The sequence below is a fragment of the Cannabis sativa genome, chromosome 3 (assembly GCF_029168945.1).
Source record: "Cannabis sativa cultivar Pink pepper isolate KNU-18-1 chromosome 3, ASM2916894v1, whole genome shotgun sequence".
In the NCBI taxonomy this organism is placed as follows: Eukaryota; Viridiplantae; Streptophyta; class Magnoliopsida; order Rosales; family Cannabaceae; genus Cannabis; species Cannabis sativa.
The window spans coordinates 19966881-19987275 of NC_083603.1; the positions used below are offsets into that span (position 1 = coordinate 19966881).

The 20395-nt window shown below is 32.6% G+C and overlaps 1 long non-coding RNA gene across 1 annotated transcript; it reads left to right on the forward strand.

Moving 5' to 3' along the window:
* Positions 1-645: 645 nt before the first annotated feature.
* Positions 646-19876, forward strand: LOC115709038 (uncharacterized). The gene is made up of 2 exons (XR_004010151.2): positions 646-1182; positions 19632-19876. It is a non-coding gene; the product is annotated as an uncharacterized LOC115709038 (long non-coding RNA).
* Positions 19877-20395: the final 519 nt, after the last annotated feature.

The window sequence follows — 20395 nt, forward strand, 5'->3', positions numbered from 1 at the left end:
TCTGCTTCTATGTGTAGGTAAAGGAAAGGCGAAGGCTGAACAGGAGTGAACCTGAGCTCGGGTGAGATTGTACATGTCAAGCGGCGCGACCTGGAGTGTTCGGTCTCGGGACATCTGGGAGATGTATTTTGAAAGTCGTTGTGCGACCTAGAACTTGTGTATTTTGAATGTATAGTTTGAAAAGTAAATTTTACAAAGTTTAAAAACGGGATCCCGTAATTTGTAAATATTATATTATATTACAAGTTTAATGTTTAAAGCAAAAAGTTTTAATCTGACACGTTTTTCGAGAAATTTTTTTGATTAGCAAAGATTGCACAGTAATTGAAAAAGCACTGTAGCGTGCCTTAGCATTAGGGCGTTACAAAATCACTTTATTTTTATTTACTTATTTTTACTTATTAATGTAATTAATAAATTTTTACTTTAATGACCGCAAGATTATAATTTGGATTAGTAAAAGCGATTAACATTAATTATTGATATTTTATGATTATGCATGATTGTGGGATCAATTTTTAGAAAATATGCATTAGAGTTATCATTACTCAATTCTATAGATTTTATTAAACTCTAAAAGTATTATTTATGTTATATACAAAATTTACAATTTTTATGATTTTTGCTCTCGGTAACGGTAGAAAATGCGACGGATGGCCAGTAGAGTCACATGGGTGAGTTTAGAACCTTTTATTTAGCAGGACATTCATATGTTGATATTTGGAGTATCAGGGTTAGGCGGGGTTATAGTTTTGGACCACTTTACCCCTAGACCTATAAGTTGCTTAAGTTTAACGCAAGGGGCAAAATTGAAATTTGTCCTTTTATTGAGATTTTGTCTTGTAGTGAAGTTAGTGGAAACTCCCAAGTTTTATTTTATGCTAGTGGTATGATCTAGTTTATTAAGGAAATAGAAAAAGAGAAAGTAGGAGAAAAACCAAAAGTTATCTTATTCTCCCTCTCTCTCTCTCTCTCTCTCTCTCTCTCTCTCTCTCTCTCTCTCTCTCTCTCTCTCTCTCTCTCTCTCTCTCTCTCTCTCTCTCTCTCTCTCTCTCTCTCTCTCTCTCTCTCTCTCTCTCTCTCTCTCCTTCACCTTTGTCCCTAGAAGAACCAAGATTAGGCTTTCATATTGAAGTCATTTTCAGCAAGGATTTGAGGAGAAACCTTAAGTTAAGACCAAAGGTAATGTTGGAAATTATTTTACCAGGATCTTAGATCTACTCACAAGTATGTTTATTAACATCCTAAATAAGAACTTTCTAAAACGATAAATTAAACACATATAAAGTTTAAGAAACCTTACATTGGGTGCAGCGGAACATAATGACTCCTTCCGTTCAGATATCTAGCCCTTGATTCCTTTCTGTAGCAGAGCATTATCAATATCTGAACCTGGATCTCTTTCTCTGAATCTTTGATGCTGAAACTCCTTTGCTGATGATCTTTCTTCACGATCTTCCTCACTATGATTGAGGTATCACTTGCTGTGTGTGGGCACTACTCATACACTAAGAAATTTCGAAATTTCAAGAGGGAAGAGAAAGAAGAAGTGGCAGCTAAAGATAGGGAGAGAGAAAGCTCAGGTTTTTCTCTGAAGGAAAAATAGAAAATTTAAGTGTAATTTTCCTGAAGCCTTCACTATCTATTTATAGCATTCCACTAGGGTTAGGTTTGAATTATTTGGCATTAAAATAATGAAAATATCAGTTTAAATTTCCTACAAAAGTGGCAGGCCCTATACTAGTGGATTTGGGCCTCACTTTTTGCAATTTTGCAGTTTTACCTTTTCTGCACCTGATTTTCTCAAAAACGCCAATTTTCTAATTCAACCATTTAAATGTCAATTCTAACTATTTAATAACTATAAATAATTATTAAATAATATTGTCATTTATCATATTTATTAATTGAACCATACAAAGTATCATAATTAACAAATATGCCCCTATAAACTCTTTCTTTACAATTTCGCCCTTACTTAGTGAAAATTTCACAAATAGACATAGTCTAGTTTGAGAATTATAATTGATTAATCAAAACCAATTACATGAGTCTTACAAGCAATATTATCTCAACTAGTGGGGGGACCATGGGTCTATATAACCGAGCTTCCAATAAGTAGATCAAGAATTTAGTACTAAAATTCACTAACTTATTAATTCTTCGTTGAATCCACGCATAGAACTTAGAATTGCACTCTCAGTATATAGAATGCTCTATATGTTCCACCATATAGACACATCATTAGTTATCCATTGTTATAATCCTAATTTGATCAATGATCCTCTATATGAATGATCTACACAGTAAAGGGATTAAATTACTGTAACACCCTACTATGTATTTTATCCTTAAAACACTTGACCCCGTATAAATGATATTTCAGCTTATGTGAAATGAGATCTCCACCATTTATTTTCGTTTGGTCAAGCTCGAAGGTGATCATCCTTTGCTTACTATTCGCCAGATAGAAGCTATAGATTCCATGTTTATGCTAGCGCTCCCACTCAATTGCACTACCGTGTTTCCAAAAAGTACGTATCACCCTGACCTAAAAGTAGGCTTAACGAACAATTCAAGGAACACGAATAGCCTTTCAAGATTGAGCCTAATCATAACAGGATTAAGAACATTTGATCTAGGATCAACTAGGCGATATTGACTTGAATAGATTTTACGGTAAGTTTAATAAATCTAAGTCAAAGTTCAATATCGGTCCCTTCCGATGCATACTCCATGCATCCAACCTGAGCTTTACTTTAACCAATGTTCTGGAAAGAACATAGTATTTCTCCAAATACAAGTAAACTCTTGTTGTAGATTATCATATCAGTAAAACCCTGTGTCTGATAAATCTAGGAAACTTTATTCACATAGTCATGTTTACTTTCCAATGTGTTGACGGCACAATAAACAGGATCAAGTATGTGAAAAGGGTTTCAAATGAATCTATACATTATGTACATATAATCATGAAATAAATCATGTGAACCATGCAACATTAAATGTTATTTCTGATCTATATTAATAAGTAAATCTGATTATATTGAAATGAGTTTTATTTAGGGCATAAAACCCAACAAACTCCCACTTGCACTAATATAAAACAAAAAAGTGCGTTTCAAATAATCTCAACACCTTGATATACAAATCAAGTGTAGCAGTAGTAAACTCCTCGTAATAGGATCTGAAAGGTTGAATTAACCACAACCTTTTCTCCACTATTACTCTTCCTTAATCACAAAATCATTGATAATGTGAAATTCCTCTCTATATGTCTACTCTCTTGGGATACTGGATTCTATACCTTTGGCAACTACTTTTGGTTAATCAGGAAATTAACATTAGTATTTTAAGGCAATTTGGAATGGTGCCAAAGATGTATAGAACTTTCGTTAGACTGAATAAGTACCTTTCCTGCAACCTTAACATTCAGTCCCTCTCTGGTAGACCTAGAGACTTCAGATAGGTTTTTACACTTCTCCAAAATCACTATTCCACCCCCAGAGTAACCACCATCTTATCAGAAAGATTTACTAGCACAAAGGCAAATTTTGAAATCTGATATGGTGTAGTCTAAGAGTTTTAAAACATACCCTTATAGACTAACATATAGTTCCTCTTCTTAATCTTAAGATTTACTTGATTGTCTTCCAATGTTCTTCTCCTGGATTAATCTGATACCTACTCATTACTCCCACTCAACAGCAGGTGTCTGGTCTAAGGCATACAAAAGCATATCTAAGACCTCTCACTGTTGATATAAGAAATTCTTTCATGGCTTTATCTTTTCTGGAATAGTTAAAACTTTTCCTTAGATAAATAAAATCTATACCTAAGAAGTTGTGAAGCTTCTATAGATTGCCATTAGAAAGAAAATGCTTCAGCATCTTACTAAAGTAATTTGCTTGCATTAGAGTAAGTAATTACCAGGTATACCACAAGCCATAGGTTTAGATAAACTCAAACCTATAATACTAGGAACAGGAAGTTTGTTAAGTCCATTGAATAGACTTATAAACAAAAATTTCCTTTTATGTCCTTGTAATAGAAAACTTTAGGTTACTCCATGTGAATGGATTAAACCATGGTTCTATTGGCTTTTTTCTTAGTTTCTTATCTTGACAATCCATTACTTGTTTAAACTCACAATGGATTTTAATCACTAGTGTCTCCCAAGTCATAAGAAGGTGAGTTCCTAGAAACTCTCCCACTACGACAAGGCACCGTGAATTATGTCTAAGAAAACTAAATGGTATTGATCTCTTCGGTTGTGACAAGACAACAGAGGCAGTGGGATCATCATATATCAAATAAGATGATAGAACACTTTTGGAATCAAGAATTAAATATCTCCTTTATTTGCTACTTGTTTTTCAGACTTAGTCATTTTCTTAGAAAAGTAGTATTTGTTTGAACAAACACTTTCTTATCTATTGACAATGGGATGGTCCACCCCTAATCACTTAGAATAGCTAACAAACCATGGTTAACAGTTCTAGCTTTTCTTAAGATTTTTGATTAGGTCATCCATGAATCTAGTAATGATTTACATTAAGTACCCAACCATTACATTATTCTGAAATTGTATTACCATAGAAGGATTTAGGCAACGACTAGTAACTAATCATTAACATGCAACTCGAAATTTCTGGGGAGGTAAGTTTAGATATAATTCAAAAATCAATTTAATGATCTTTGAACTGCATATCTACTAACTATTTCTCCACCCCTATCAGTTCGCAAGATCTTTAACCACTTACCTTAATGGTTTTAACCATTGCTAGAAATTAATGAAATTTTTCAAACATTTCAAATTTCTTTGCATAAGGTATAATCTAGAGTTATCATTTTAAGAATACAACGAAAAACTCATATCCACCCCTGAATGTACATCCATCTGCGAATGAGATGAACTACTTTCAGTGGATATAGGCATATTAACTCTTTGCAGAGATTGATCTTGTCAAATCCACTATGAACAAGATACAAATGCCATAGATTAAAAAAAATGGTAGTGTCTATTGATGACATAGGTTTAGTTACATCAAAGAGTTCTTAGAATACTCCAAGTGGATCATGGTCACAGAATACCTAACTCATATTACATACAGTTTGAATCCATTAATAGAAGATGGATATTAAACACTTGAGAAAGTGTAACTGTATTGTATTCTGGAATTAGAAATATAAGAAAATTTCTATTTGGAATCTAAAATTAAAGTCAAAGACTTAAATTTATACCAAATATAATGAGTAATTCTTTCTTGGACCACCACTACTAATACAAACTCTAAGTCAGATTTGCCCATACAAGTAGGAGATTTCTAAGATTGAGGATTTATATCAATTGGGAATAGAATTTCGGGATTATAATCATATGCGTCATTTAATTTCTTAAGAGAAAATATAATGACATGAAATGATTTATAGACCATTCATCCAATGATATGTTTTTAAAGCTAATTCGAAATGAATAAGCTAAGAGAAATTAGGATAATTTCGTTTATAAATAAGAATCCAACGATGCTTCTATTAGCGAAAGACAAAGTAATCTTATTTATGTAATCTTCTTGTTTCATATTGTAAAAATACTAGTCTAAGGTATCATCAATTGATGAACAGCTAGATGTTGCATATACAATATTTATCTTTCGAGATCTTACACTATTATGTATGTCTAATGGTGAAAATCCATTAGGGATTTATCTCATTAGAAAAACAAACATGTTAGACCAACAATGAAGATTCGAAATTAAACTACAACTTAATAACAGAAAATAACATGGTTCAATATAAATTCATACACAATTCAGAAATTATAAACATATAGCAAGTAGGAATGACTAGTGAAAATATTAAAACATACAATCCTAAATAATTTCCAAGGTTTTCAACAAACTGATACAAAGTTGTCCCTAAGGCGACAGTCAAAGTATCATTTATTGAATAGAGTTGTCAGCTCATCTAAAATAGAAACCATTCTAGCAACCTTTTATTCGATCAAAATAAGAATCCAACGTTGTCCCGGTAGGCGAGAGTCAAGGTTATTCTTATTTAATGAGCTTCCACCATTGTTTCATGTTTTATGAGTTTATCTCTAAGTAGTCACCGTAGGGGAGAGTTTATGAGTTTATGAGTTTATCTCTAAGTAGTCACCATAGGGGGATGAAGTCTAGCGTCTCGAGGTTATATTGAAAACATTTAACTTTTGTAAGACCAACAATGGAGATCGAATATCTTAATAATAATCAAGCTCATTATTTAAAGTGAGTTGTATTTTCTTTGATTTTCTTTGATTCTCTTTTAATCTATTTATTTTAAATATATATATATATATTTATTAATTAAAATTTCCAATTTAGAATGAAAAATCTTAAATATAAATTTTAATTTAATATTTATAAATTTTACTTAGATGGATATGAAAATAACATGAATTTCTTCCATCTTAGTAATAATTTCCAATAAATATTTAGAAAAATATTCAATTTAAGTTGTTACAAAATTAATTTAAATTAATTTACAACTCAAATTTAATTTTCTATAAATATATATTGCATTTCGAAAAATTAAAGTATATAAGAATACAATTTTCGAAAAATGCATATTAAAATAAAAAATAAATCCTGGAAAAATTATTCTAATTTAACGTTGGCCCAAAATTAATTAATAAAATTAATTTACAACAAAAAATATAATTTTCCTATTTAATTAAATATATAAGAAAAATTTCAAATATTTAAGTATGATAATGAAAATCAACTTAAATATTAATTTTCTATTTAATTAAATACACTAGAAAAATACTTCAAGCAAAAATATCATCTATCTAGATCTTCCTTTGACTAATTAATTCAATTTCTAATAATATACTTTAATTTAATTTATTTTAAATTAATCAATAAATGAAAAAATCATTGATTTAAGTTGATCCAAGAATTAATTAAAATAAATAATTAATTTACAACTTAATCTATTTTTCAAGATAAAATTCGAAATTCCAGCAATTTAAGAAATGCAATTTCGAAAATTGATTAATAAAATAAAGAAAAAATATATTTTGAAAATTATTTAAATTTAGTTGAAAAATAAATTTCAACTAAAAATAATTTTCTATTTAATTAAATGTCATGAAAAAGAAATATTTAAGTATGATGATAAAAATCAACTTAGATATTTAATTTTCAAATTAATTAAATGTATTAAATTCAAGAAATAAATAATTAAGTGTAGAGAAGGCTTAATTATTAATTTCTAGTTTAATACTAGGAAAAATATACTTAAAATAAATTGTACCAAAACTAATTATATAAATAATTAATTTCACAATGTATAATATTTTCCTATTTAATATTAGAAATAATAAGTAGTCTAGAAATAACTATTTAGAAAATATCTTATTTGACTAAGTATCTTTTCCACAAAATTTGAAAAAAAATATCTAATTTAAGTTGCATTAGAAAAAATCTAGAACTTAAATATTTTTCAAATTTAAATTTAATTAAATATCATAAATTAAGTTGTAACCACTTAATTTAAAAATATTCCATTTTAAGTTAATATTTGAAAAGATATTAACTTAAAAATATCTAAAGAATCTTAATAACCAATGCCTAAAATTCCTCAACTTAATTTTGAAATTTTGAATTCAAAAGATATTCAGATTTAAGTTGGTTAGTTGAAGATAACTAAATATCAACTTAAATAGGAATATTTAATGAAAAATTTAAATTAAGTTCCAGAAAGAATCTAGATGGTTATAATTTTATATTTAATTAAATACAAGAAAATACATATAGTTTAGCTTAGAATATAAAATTCTTTAAACTATGATTTTCTAAATTAATCTCAAAATAAATGAAATTAATTATGTTGATAATCAATTTTAATTAGGTTAAACTAGTGTAATTAACCTAGTACAGTCATTCAAATCAGGCAAATGGGCCTTCACAATTGGGGTGGTTTGTGTGAGGGGGTGCTGGGTTCAGTATGTCGTACCCACTTCTATGGCTCCCAACTCTCACACAAGGCCCAAAAGAGAGGAATTTAACCTTAATAAGAACACCTGTTATTAATTGAATAGGCCCAAAAACTAAATGGGCCTAAATAAATTCTATCAAGAACTATGATAATTTATTTTAGCAACAACAACCTATATGCATCTATAATAAAATTAAACATATAGGCTCACACAAGCACACTTTGGATGGGTCCTATCATGTTGCTAGGTCATACACAGATGAAAGAAGATTGTAAATATACCTGTTACAAATTATTATCTTGACCAAGGGAGCCATCAGATCATTAGATCTGGCAAAAAGTAACCATGGCTATTTGCAATCAAGTAATAATAGGTTTTGAAAACTTACACATAAGCTAAAACACATACTCCTGCAACAAGGTTAGCTGGATAGTTGGATGTAGGATTTATTTAATTTTAAATTAAATATTTAATTTCGAAAATAATTAATTAAATAATAAAAAAATTTCGAAAATTTTAAAAGAATTTGAAAAAAAATTCGAAAATTAAAAAAAAATTAAATTTAAAATTAAACCTACAATTTTGAAAAATTAGGTTTCAACCAACCTAAATATCATTTCAAAAATTTGCTAACTACTTTTAAAAATTAAATGTTATTTTAAAAATAAAAATTAGAAAAGATAAATGAAATATCTTTTCAGACTTTAAATTTAATTTAAATAAATAAAATAACAAAATTTAAAAATTAGCAAAATATCTTACATCTATTTAAATTATAAATATCTTATTTTAAATTTAAATAAGGTCAAAATATCTAAAAAGATAAGATATAATTAAAAATATCTTAAAAGATAAGATATCTTAAAAGATTTTATAAATATTTTATAAAATCTGACCTTAAATTTAAAAAAAATAAGATATAATCAAATTTAAAAATAAGATAGATTTTTAAGCAAGAAGATAGATACTAATTCTATTCAAATTCAAATTACACTAATATCTTGAATTAAATTTAAAAAATATTAAATTAATTCAAAATGATAATTAGAATTGAATTAGGAATAGTAATAGTATAAATACAAAACTATACAAAAAATTGGAAGTTAATTCCATGAAAAAGCATGAAAAATCGAAGAAGAACAAAAAAATTCGAAACTGTACGGACAGATTTGCGATCGCAGGAAAATATCAAAGACAAATTTCCCGATTTTTTCAAATCTTCAAAAAATCATAACTAATTCAAATAAAATCCAAATTAAGTTCTGTAAAAGGCTAACTTGCTTAATTTTTTCCATACTATCCAATAAAAATAATTCCAGAGATAAAATCGCAATTATTTTTCACGAAAATTTCACAAACATCAATCAATCATCAAATAACACTCAATACAACATGATACCATCCAAAGAACATACAAACTATCGTTTTAAAGTCCAAATTTCTTGCAAGTAAATCAATTACCATGGCTCTGAGGCCAGTTGTTGGAAATTATTTTACCAGGATCTTAGATCTACTCACAAGTATGTTTATTAACATCCTAAATAAGAACTTTCTAAAACGATAAATTAAACACATATAAAGTTTAAGAAACCTTACATTGGGTGCAGCGGAACATAATGACTCCTTCCGTTCAGATATCTAGCCCTTGATTCCTTTCTGTAGCAGAGCATTATCAATATCTGAACCTGGATCTCTTTCTCTGAATCTTTGATGCTGAAACTCCTTTGCTGATGATCTTTCTTCACGATCTTCCTCACTATGATTGAGGTATCACTTGCTGTGTGTGGGCACTACTCATACACTAAGAAATTTCGAAATTTCAAGAGGGAAGAGAAAGAAGAAGTGGCAGCTAAAGATAGGGAGAGAGAAAGCTCAGGTTTTTCTCTGAAGGAAAAATAGAAAATTTAAGTGTAATTTTCCTGAAGCTTTCACTATCTATTTATAGCATTCCACTAGGGTTAGGTTTGAATTATTTGGCATTAAAATAATGAAAATATCAGTTTAAATGTAATATCCCAATAAGCTTAATAATTAATAATTAGGGTTTATATTTATATTATGAGTTAACAGGTAATGAGTGGGATTATGATCCTACTAATCTAGTTCAACATAAAATTTTAAATTTGCTATACATGGATAAATAAGCGTAATTTTTAAATTACGGAGATTTATATAGCACATGTGAATGTAATATGAATTATATGTGAAATAAAAATATTTTCAGGTTTGGCGATCTTGGAGACTCGATCGGGGGCCAGAAATGTCATAACAGGCTTAATTGATAAAATTAATGGGAATATTGTGATAAGTTGATAATTTAAGTATTAGGGGTAATTAGGAGTATGTGAGATTTAATGTAATGTCCTAGAAGTAGAAGTTTCTTAGTAGCTAAGAAATAATAATTATTAATAATAAAGTTTTATTATTATTATTATTATTATTATTTTTTTTTGAAAAAGGGGAAACTTTATTCAAAAAGACAAACAATACACACAAAGGCAAAAAGCCAACAAAACAAAACCAGCTGCTGCCGAAACCAGAAGGAGGCAGCAGCCACCCAATTACCAACTGTTAATTACATTTAAGAAATACATATTCTTCCTGCAATCCTCAAACGGACCCTTACCCAGTAACCTCAGCTGAACAATTTTACGCACATCCAAACTAACTCTTCTAGGAGCGGCACAACAAAGATCAAAGACACAGCAATTTCTATTCTTCCAAACTGAGTACAAAGTCGCTGCAATGACTGTATTCAGCACCCTCATTTGAGGCTGCTGGTTCAGATTTTTGCACCAGTTCAGCAGCTCCACGTGAGTTCTTGGCCAAGAGAAGCAGCCCAACCACTCCATGACAGCAACTATGACCTGTTTGGTAAAAATACAATTGAAAAAAAGGTGTTCATGCGTCTCAACTTCAGCTTCACAAACAGGACAATGAACATTTTGAATAGAGAGAATTCGGCCAAGGTAATCTCGGGTCAGCAATTGGGAGTTCAATATTTGCCAAAAAATAAATCTATGTTTCGGCACTATGAGTTTATCCCAGCTAGCTTTAGCATAGTCAGCCTTAGCCACTTCAATAGACAAGTTATAGTACCTTTTGGCGCTGAACTTACCACCTTTAACAGCTTGACAAAGTCTTGCTTCATCCAAGTTGTCTCTTAAGTTCAAAATCTTCTTGAAGTACCAACAATCATCATACTTCATTGTGTAGCTCCATATGTCTTGATTCCTCAGATAAATCGAATTAATCCATTTGACCCAAAGACAATCTTGTTTACTAGCGAGAGCCCACAAATTTTTAGCCAACAAGGCTTTATTCCATTTCTTCCCCTCTCGAAAACCAATTCCACCAAGGTTTTTGGGAAGACACACCTTCTCCCAAGAAGCTCGATGGAATTTACTTCTATTTCCCGAAGAACCCCACAAAAAGTCTCGACAACTCTTGTCAATAGCTGCTGTTATCTTAGAGGGAATGATAAAAATTCCCATCCAGTAGTTTCTTATCCCAAGCAAAACCGAGTGGATTAATTGAGCTCGACCCGCAAAGGAGAGATTTCTACTTGCCCAACAATTGAGGTTCTTGTTAAGTTTATCTAAGATAACACCACAGTCTTCAGCCTTCCATTTAGTAGGCCTGAGGTTGACCCCAAGGTACTTGAGGGGAAATCCCCCTTCTTCTATCTTCACACACTCCAAAATCTTGGATTTTGTCTCAGCTTTAACACCTCCAAAGTAAATGTGAGATTTTGAAGTGTTGGCCGACAAACCCGTAGCGCTGCAAAACTTCTCAAAAGCTTCATAAGTGAGCCTTATCGAATTAAGATTACCCTTGCAAAAGATAACCAGATCATCTGCAAAGCACAGATTAATCAAGCGAAGAGTCTTACACATAGGGTGAAAGCCAAAACCTTTTTCATTCGAGTATTGTCGAAGCAGCCTTGTGAGATAGTCCATGATCATTACAAATAATAATGGGGACATCGGATCTCCTTGGCGAAGCCCTTTCTTCCCTTTGAAGCTGCCCTGGATTCTGCCGTTTAACAGGATATGGTAGTTGGTGCCCTTCAGACAAGTCATGATCCAACTGATGAAACGAGAAGGGAAGCAGAGCATTCTGAGCAAATCATTCACAAAATTCCAATCAACCGTATCATAGGCCTTGCTAAGATCTACTTTCATGATGCACCTAGCAGAGACATTTTTCCTTGAGTACCCTTTCAACAAATCTTGAAAGATCATGATGTTCTGAGCCAACGATCTATCTTTAATAAAAGCTCCTTGATTACTGTCCACTAACTTAGGGAGCACTTCTGACAATCTGGAAAAAATCATCTTCGAGATGCATTTATACACCGTATTACAACAAGCTATAGGCCTGTAATCCTTAGCAGAGGAAGGATTGATTACCTTAGGGATTAGGGAGATTACAGTCTCATTCAGATCCTTTGGGAGCCTATCACTAGCAAAGAAATCCAGAATCGCCACTGAAACATCGTCACCAATATTACTCCAGAGACTCTTGTAAAAACCCGAACCGAAGCCATCAAGACCAGGACTTTTAGTTGTGTGAATGCTGAAGAGAGCCTTTTTTACATCATCCTTAGTGAAGGGCCTTATCAACTTAACTTGTTGTTCCACGTTCAGACAGTTCCCATGTTTTATACAACTCTCATCTAACATAATGCTGGCCGAGCTCTTGCTTCCCATAAAAGTTTCAAAATGTTTGACAAAGTGAGAAACCACCTCATCAAAGTCATCCACAACCATGTTCCCTTTAGTGAAAGTAGTAATTCTGTTCTCCAGTCTTCTTTTCCTCATAACTGCATGGAAGTAGCTCGAGTTCTCTTCATTAAACTTGATCCAGTTGATCTTGCTTTGCTGACATCGAACTTGAGCTAATCTCTCCTTGGCTGTCATGTACACTTGATGTTTCTCTTTGACCGAGAGCTGTAACATAGAATTAAAAGGATTCGAGGCTGCTGATTCCTGAGCATTGCAATACATCTCTTTGGCCAACTTGTAATCAAGAGCTACATCCCCCACTTCATGCCTACTAAACACCTTCAAGACATGTTTGACTCGATGCAACTTCTGCATTAAACTATCAAGCCCCTTCCCAGAAACTTTTTTATGCCAACTTTCCATCACTCTCTGTTCAAAACCATTGTAGGTAGGCCAATGATTGCCAAATCTGAAGGGTTTTATCCCTACATTGTTGCACACCTGACACCTGATTAAGCAGTAGCAGTGATCAGAAGTAACTTCCCATTTAAAGCAAGCTTCAGAGTTCGGAAAGTCATTCAGCCAGATATTATTCACAAAAACTCTATCAAGCTTTGAAAAAATAGTATCCCCAATTTCATGCTTGTTCGTCCAAGTATAAAAGGAACCAGAACATTTAAACTCCTCAACTTGGCCCAAAGCAAGCCAATATTGAGCATCCGCAATGTCTCTACTTTGAATGGGCCTACCTCCCCATCTATCTTGATAGCCAAACATAGCATTGAAATCCCCAACAATCATCCAAGGCTCATTAGGACTACCAAGACTCGCAAGAGAATCCCAAAGGTTCTTGCGATCCTCGATCTTATTATAGCCATACACTGCCGTGACAAGAAAACCCTTCTTTTGCCCACACACCTTAACTTTACAATGAACCAATTGAGAAGATTCATAGAGAATTTCCACATTCACAAACTTATCCTGCCAAACTAATAAAATCCTTCCAGAAATCACATTACTAGAGTAAGCATTCCAATTCGGAAAATTATTCGACATCATCTCTTGAACTTTATCATGTTTCACTTTAGTTTCGAAGAGCGCTCCAAGACAGATTTTATTCAACCTACAAACATCAAGAATAGCATTTTGCTTATCTTTTTTATTCATGCCCCTCACATTCCACCCTAAAATATTATTTGCATCCATCAGGAGTTGTCTTAGAAGTGGGAACCATAATCTCATCACTTTCCTTTTCTAGTAAAACAGCATAACCATTGCTTGAACTGACCTCTTTTGGACCCTCTTTTGACTTTCCTACCTCAACATTCCTCATAGATTTTTTCTTAGGAGTTAACCATTTATTGCTTTCTTCAACATTATCCTTTTTCCCCTCCTTGTTCCCCTTTTGATCTTCTTTTTCCAACTGGGCAGTTTCTAAGTGTTTTCCCATAGTATTCCCTGTGTCCCTTTGAACATTTCCTTGCTCTTTAGAACCATTTGTCTCAGCCACTGATTTCTTCTTCCACACAACCTTCTTTTCCTTGTTACAATGGGCAACCGTATGCCCCAAACCAGCACAAGCTGCACAAGTGGTTGGAAGCCATTCATACTCTATTGTTTGTTCCACTAGTTGCTTTTTCTCATTGATAAAAGAAATAGATTTCGGAGGTTCATCCGATATCTCAATATCCACAAGAACACGAGCAAATTTCACCATAGACCTTTCTTGAGTCACTTTGTCTATCATGATTGGCTTGCCTATTGTGCTAACTAAAGCACTTAGATTCTTCTTACCCCAATACTGCAGCCCCAATCCATTCAATCTTATCCACACTGGAACCGAATTCACCATTTTCATTGAATCAATTTCAGTAGACCAAGGCCTAAGCACCACCGGTTTTCTATCAAAGTGAATAACCCCAGCTTCTAAAATGAGGTCACGAGTTGCTTCATCTCAAAAATTGACTAAAGTGCATCCAGAGTGCATCCGAACCACCTTATCAATCCCTAGGTTACCCCAAATCCTCTTAACAAATCCTTCAAACACTCTAAACGGAGGATTAGCCCCTAAGACAAAGCAAACAATAGCATTCTTCCAAAATGATGCCTCAACTTCAATCTCCTCTAGGTCAAGCTTAGCTACAAATTGGTCACCCACTCTCATAGGTTCAGTATACGATAGTTTAGAAGAAGGAGTTGGTACCTGATTTGATTTAAATCTGCTCCACAAGTCTCTCGCATCAGATTGGAAGTCAGTATGTTCCATTTCATCAGCCCATGAAGCTGGTCTCGAATCCTCTCGAGCAGTCTGCTGCATTTCTCGTGCCATCTGCTCCAAATCGCCTCTCTCCATTCCATTCTCGGGAGCCAGTTCTTCGATTGAATCATGAAATTCCTCACTTATCTCCGGCTCGACTCCCTCTATTTGGCTTAAAGGGAGATCCTCGCCTATGATTTTCACCTCTGTAGCTGAGATGGCTGGCTTTCGGCCAACCCATTTCTTCTTCACCATGGGAGAAAACAGGGCAAGCACGCACGCCTATGTATCACCCACCCACCCACAATTCTTTTGCTACATGAAGAATATTATTATTATTATTATTATTATTATTATTATTATTATAATAATAATAATCTGATTATATATATATATATGATAAACATAAAAGGATAACAAAACCTAAACATTTCTTTCTCTCTCTCGTACATAGCCAAACCCACTGTAAGTCTCATCATCATCATCATCATTCATTCTTACTATTTTCTAAAAATTTTACCATTAATTTATGTTTGGAAATTGAGAATTTAGAGCTAGCATAGAATATTTGGGTAAGTCTTCTTTTATTTTGCTATTGGAATTGTATATGTAGTTGAAGTTTATAATTTTTGATGTTGGATTAGATTTTGGGTGTGGTGTGAATAAATTAAAGGATAGTTTAATCATTGAAATCAAAGACATCAATGGAAGTGATCTGAATATTTATATATATGTATATATAGTTAGATATCATGTCTTTTGTGATTGTGAATGTAAAAAATATATAATTGGTGCAATATTCTGAAATCTATTAATTATTCATGTATTCTTATATGTGTGTTGTGTGTGTAGAGAGAATAGATTGATATAAGAGATATGAAATGTTATCATATCTAGTTTTTAAAACCATTATTTATTTATTTATTTATTTTTAGAAAAGTAATTTTTGTATTTTTGCCATAACTTTTCACTTGGGTGTCAGTTTTGGACGTTCTATATACCGTTTCGAAGCTTGTGATGAGCTCAAAAGTATGGTGTATGTCTTAGAGCTAAAATATAAATTTTATTTTAGTGTATTTATACTGCGGGATTTGGTAGAAAATCTTAGATTATCTTACATGAGTGTTAAGTAGTGTTTTGGGATAAACATTTATTGGTTTATCGTTGTTATGACATAGGGCCTGAGATTATCGATCGTTCTCCAAGCAGGTCAGCCAACATACCTGATTCGGAACTCAAGGTAAGAAAAGTATAATGTACCACATGGCATGACAGGTTCTGAAATTATTGATTATCTGATTAGGCAATGATAATGTAATGATACTATGGATACAATATATGGTCTCACCTGATTAGGTGATGCAATATATCTGGGGACGTACCAGGAAAAGGTACGGGCGTTAGTGGCATATGATGAGTACCGAGCGTAGGTACGAGATCGTCTGATTAGACGATGCGATATATTAATGTCAAGTTGTGGCACGGGCTCACCTGATTAGGTGTCGCAATGATATTATATATGATATTGCATTATGACACGGGCTTGCCTGATTAGGCAATGCAAATATATGAGCATATATGTTTCTATGCATATGACTGATTATATTACCTAATATTAAATGTTATAGTTTAACCATTTTGTGATAATGAAATGTATAATTAGCTATTTAATGTATCCTTCTTTAATACTTTTCTTGCTGAGTCTGTGTGACTCACGGGTGCTTTGTGGTGCAGGTAAGGGCAAGGCAAAATTAGAACAACCATGAGATGGCGGTCTTCTCCAAAGATCGTACATATTGACCCCACCACTGCGTGTTGAGTTGTTTTAGGCCGTCGTGTCCGTCGTATTTTAAATTGTGTTTTGAATTGTTATTGTATATCGTCTTTTGGATAAATCTTTTATAACAGGGATTCCCGGAACTCCTTTTTACTGCCGTTATAATGTCCGTTTTTCGTATAGTCAAGTTTTTATTATCCTCACAGTTTTTAATAATTAATTAATATATTAGTGTTAAATTAGTTTTATAAAATCACACACGTGGCGCTCCTATAGATTAGGGCGTTACATTAAATTTCCTACAAAAGTGGCAGGCCCTATACTAGTGGATTTGGGCCTCACTTTTTGCAATTTTGCAGTTTTACCTTTTCTGCACCTGATTTTCTCAAAAACGCCAATTTTCTAATTCAACCATTTAAATGTCAATTCTAACTATTTAATAACTATAAATAATTATTAAATAATATTGTCATTTATCATATTCATTAATTGAACCATACAAAGTATCATAATTAACAAATATGCCCCTATAAACTCTTTCTTTACAATTTCGCCCTTACTTAGTGAAAATTTCACAAACAGACATAGTCTAGTTTGAGAATTATAATTGATTAATCAAAACCAATTACATGAGTCTTACAAGCAATATTATCTCAACTAGTGGGGGGACCATGGGTCTATATAACCGAGCTTCCAATAAGTAGATCAAGAATTTAGTACTAAAATTCACTAACTTATTAATTCTTCGTTGAATCCACGCATAGAACTTAGAATTGCACTCTCAGTATATAGAATGCTCTATATGTTCCACCATATAGATACATCATTAGTTATCCATTGTTATAATCCTAATTTGATCAATGATCCTCTATATGAATGATCTACACAGTAAAGGGATTAAATTACCGTAACACCCTATTATGTATTTTATCCTTAAAACACTTGACCCCGTATAATGATATTTCAGCTTATGTGAAATGAGATCTCCACCATTTATTTTCGTTTGGTCAAGCTCGAAGGTGATCATCCTTTGCTTACTATTCGCCAGATAGAAGCTATAGATTCCATGTTTATGCTAGCGCTCCCACTCAATTGCACTACCGTGTTTCCAAAAAGTACGTATCACCCTGACCTAAGAGTAGGCTTAACTAACAATTCAAGGAACACGAATAGCCTTTCAAGATTGAGCCTAATCACAACAGGATTAAGAACATTTGATCTAGGATCAACTAGGCGATATTGACTTGAATAGATTTTACGGTAAGTTTAATAAATCTAAGTCAAAGTTCAATATCGGTCCCTTCCGATGCATACTCCATGCATCCAACCTGAGCTTTACTTTAACCAATGTTCTGGAAAGAACATAGTATTTCTCCAAATACAAGTAAACTCTTGTTGTAGATTATCATATCAGTAAAACCCTGTGTCTGATAAATCTAGGAAACTTTATTCACATAGTCATGTTTACTTTCCAATGTGTTGACGGCACAATAAACAGGATCAAGTATGTGAAAAGGGTTTCAAATGAATCTATACATTATGTACATATAATCATGAAATAAATCATGTGAACCATGCAACATTAAATGTTATTTCTGATCTATATTAATAAGTAAATCTGATTATATTGAAATGAGTTTTATTTAGGGCATAAAACCCAACAGGTAAGCCCTAGATACTTTATTCCTTGTTGTCTTTAAAGTTTTAAGCTTGGTTCTTTTTTGTGATTTTGAGAATTTAGGGGCTTATTTTATTTGAGATTGTATTGTGTTAGAGACTATTTTAAAGCTTGATTTTAGTTTTTCATACCTTGTGTTTAGAAGTAGTAGCAGCTGTAGCAAATTTGAGGAAGTTTAGGTTTTGAGAACTCAATCTTTGCTCAACCATGGTGAATTTCATTGTATGTTATTTTAGATGCTTTTGAGTTGTGGGTTAAGTTTAGATTACCCCAAATTGCTATTCTGGAAAGTTTGGTAGCTTTTGGTTAGGTTGGGAGATAGTTTTGGGGGCTTAAAAGTTGGGAATTTTCGAACCCTTGCTGCCCAAGAAAGTGCTTCCACGATTGGAAAGCTTCCACGATCAGAGAGCTTCCATGATTGGAGGAGCTTCCATGATCGGAGGAGCTTCCATGATCGGAGGAGCTTCTCCATGAGCGGAGAGCTTCCATGATCGAAGAAGCTTCCATGATCGAAGGAGTTTCCAGAATGGGACTTTACCAAGGAATCAGTTTTTGTATTTTGGCTATAACTTTACTCTCGGATGTTTGTTTTGGACGTTCTATATATCGTTTTAAAGCTTGTGATAAGCTCTACCATATGAGTTAGAGCTAAACTATGTATTTTTTTTTTTATAAAGGTGTTTTCACTTTATAGTTCGGTACAAAAGCCATAGGTTCTATTTGGGCATTAGAGAAGTGTTCTAGAGTATATATTTATCCGTTTTACATTGTGAGATAAGGCCTCCGTTTAGCACGTGAATTTTCATTCAAGTTGACCAATACACTTTATACAGGAAATGAGATAAGATTAGTACAATTATATGCAATTGTGATTACATGTTTAGTATGCATGTTTACGATTGCATGTTAGATTACATTGAAATAGTGGTATCAGTATACATAGAGTTATATTGGATACCAATGAATGTATGATTGGCATAAGTACTGATTGATGCTATCACATCGGTACGACTAGAGTACTGAGTATAGGCTGATATTATGGTCAATAGTACTATCGTACGAACGTTCTAGACTCAGTATGCGTGAGACGCGGGATAGGGTTACGATTAGGTGTATGGGTGCATAATTATAATCCAGTTTATGTTTATGATATGCCTATGCTTTTCTTACTGAGTCTGTCGACTCACAGTTACTGTTTCCATGTGTAGGTAAGAGCAAAGCTAAAGTTGAACAGCAGTGAGTGCGAGCATATGAAGATTATACATGTTGGGGTGGTTAGACCTGGAGCGTACGATCTTTGGGATAATAGGCTGCGTTTTGAGTAGTCTCTAGGAGACAACTTTTATATCAAAAATTTTGTATTACAGTTGTAAAATTTTTAAATACGGGATCCCGGTTTAAATAGAAGTCATTTACTTTTAATTTAAGGGTAAATAAATAATGTTTTAATTAATCCTGATTTTCAACTAACTCGCTAATTAGCAACGGGTTGCACAATTAATATAAACTCAAAGTAACATGCATAAAATAGTAGGGGTATTACAATTTAGTAACAGAGCCGCAAGATTGTCTTTCAAAGATCGTCACAATATGTACAATCATCATGAGATAAAATTGACTCACAATTTAGTAAGCATTTATTGCTTTAGTAGTTTGTTTTATTAGTATGTTATGAGAAAAGCCTGGCAAGAAGCATGTTATTAGACCTAGAGTGCTCGGATCTTCAGGACAATATGGGCTTGTATTTATTAGTCCCTGGACGATACTTTTGCTATGTTTACTTTTAAAAAATAGATTGTGAGATCCCGAGTTTTGTAAACAGTTTACATTTATGATGTTTATTTATGAAAATATTTATTTATTAAAGTTTTAAATAAACATGATTTTATATTAAATCCCTTAATTAGCAAATGTTAGTACAATAATTTAAAAAGTACATTTACTTGCCTAAACAAGTATACATGAGTACTAT